The sequence below is a fragment of the Mus caroli genome, chromosome 11 (genome assembly GCF_900094665.2).
Source record: "Mus caroli chromosome 11, CAROLI_EIJ_v1.1, whole genome shotgun sequence".
Taxonomy (NCBI): domain Eukaryota; kingdom Metazoa; phylum Chordata; class Mammalia; order Rodentia; family Muridae; genus Mus; species Mus caroli.
Window position 1 is genome coordinate 18,234,300 of NC_034580.1, and position 2,513 is coordinate 18,236,812.

At 43.9% G+C, this 2,513-nt stretch overlaps 1 pseudogene; it reads left to right on the forward strand.

The window, feature by feature from the left end:
• The window catches only part of LOC110304166, a 10,903-nt pseudogene extending 8,710 nt beyond the window's left edge, over positions 1-2,193 (forward strand).
• Positions 2,194-2,513: the final 320 nt, after the last annotated feature.

Below are 2,513 nucleotides of genomic sequence, written 5' to 3' on the forward strand. Positions count from 1 at the left end.
ACATATAGTTACACTCATGCACACACATGCATGCACACATATGCACATTCAGACACTCGCGCACACACACACACAAGTATACACATACACTAACACACATGTACATACATGTATACATACACTCACACATGCACATACACACATACATATTGACAAAAATGTAATTACATTTTTTCTTTTTTCTCTTTTTAAACACTTTCTATTGATTCTTTGTAAGTTTCACATCATGCCCCCCAAAGCCCACTCATCTCCCGTCTCTCTATAGCTACCCTCCTCCCTTGCAACCTCCCCTCAAAATAAAACAAACAAACATCATCAGGAACAGACTTAGGTGGCACCAACCTTGACTTTCAGAAGCAGCAGTACATCTACAAATGGAACAGAGATGGTATCCACATCATAAGTCTGAAGAGGACCTGGGGAATCCTGGCTGTTGCTTGCAACTCCAGCTATGGTTGCCATTGAGAACCCTGATGATGTCAGCGTCAAATCCTCCAGGAGCACTGGCCAGCCAGCCGTGTTGAAGTTCACTGATGAGCTCCCATTGGTAGCTGCTTCATGTCTGAGACCTTCACTAAGCAGATCCAAGCAGCCTTCAGGGAATCACAGCTTCTAGTGGTGACTGATTCCAGGGCTGACCACCAGCCACTCACAGTGGCATCTTATGTCAACCTGCCCACTATTGCTCTGTGTAACACAGACTCTCCCTCTGTGCTGCTTGAACATTGCCATCCCATGCAACAACAAGGGAGCTCACACTGTGGGTCTGACATGGCAGATGCTGGCCTGGGAAGTACTGCACATGTGTGGCAGTGTCTCTCATGATCACCTGTGGGAGGTTATGCCTGATCTTTACTTCTACAGAGACCCAGAGGAGATTGAGAAGGAGGAGCAGGCTGCTGCCGAGAAGGCTGTGACCAAGGAGGAATTCTAGGGCAAATGTGCCGTGGACTGGACTCAGTCGGTCCCTCAACCCATAGGAGAATCAGGGTTCTGGTACTCAGGTGGGCAAGGTGTTGAAAAAAAAATGACAAACAGACACTAACACCAGAGAGTGTTGGATCTGAATGCAATTTCTCAAAGCGAACATCAGACTTATATTAACAGAAGAAAACAAGGAAGTTAGGTGATACACTAAGGTCATCTAAGTTACATTAAGGTTACCCGATGCAAAATAACTATTTACACAAAACAGAGAAATGCATACATAAAAATCAGCAGGAACCAGGCAGTGTTTACAACTGGGATAAAATCACTATTTACAGCTGGGATTAAAAATCAGCCCTACCTAAAGTCAGTTTATTCTTAAAAGTCAGGGGCAAGGGCTTTATGCCCTTCCCGTAGTTCCAATTCTAGTCTATTGTATAATCCACCTTCTCCCTAGGCCATTGTAAATTCCTGTATATGACTCAGCTGTTATTCTAAGTATTTACTCTAGTTCCTTCTTAGACCACAACCCACCTTCTTCCTAGGCCATTGTAAACTCCTGTATATGGGAGTGACTTAGTTGTTATTTTAAGTATCTGTAGAGAACTTCCATTTAACAGAGGAACCCACCAACTTTTTTCTAATATGAGAATTCTAAGTTTACTTTGTTGAACTAGCCCTGAGATTTCTAGCTCTTATCCAGTAAACTGCTATGCCTGATTTCTTTCACTATCTGTCTGTCAACACTGGAGGCAATTCGTCTGAATAAGTAACATACTTACGAAATTCAAAGCCCAAGGTCAGCTCAACGATTGCCTAGGATATTGGAACACTGGTGGAGGCCAATCTAATTTAGCTATTTGTCAAATCATTCCTTGGAGGCACTTATAATGAAAACAATACTGAAGGAAAGCACGCAAAACTCCCAGGGACAAATCTGAAACACATCTGTGTTACGGGATGCCAAAGAACTTCCAGGAAACTAGTTTCTGTGAAACTTTTTGCCTCAGGACTGCTGCCAAGTTTTTGGACTTGTCACGAAGATTTCACTGGAGTGGGTGTGGCACACATGGACAATGCCAGCTCCTGAGTTCACTGCTGCTCAGCTTAAGGTAGCCAACTGGTCTGAGGGTGTACACATGCCTACTGTATCCATCAAGAAGTTTCATACTAAAGACTGGAGAGACCAGCTAGCCACTGAGGACTCCAGCAGCTCCCACAGTGCATGCCACTGAGTGGATTAAAGTCACTACTGCATGGTCCTGAGCTGCTCTGCAGACACCTGAGCAAAGGGGGAAAACCTGGAAGGAAAATAAAGTTCCTAAAAGCAGGGATGGGGAGTAGGGAACAAAAACAAACAAACAAACAAACAAACAAACATAGAAACTTATCTACCATGTGACCCAGCTATACTTCTTTTGGGCATACACACCAACACTGTCTTAGTTAGGGTTTCCTCACTATGAAGAAACACCATGACCAAGGCAGTTCTTATAAAGGACAACATTTCACTGGCGCTGGCTTACAGGTTCTGAGGTTTCATCCATTACGATCGTCCAGGAAGCCATGGCACTAGAGGAGATAAA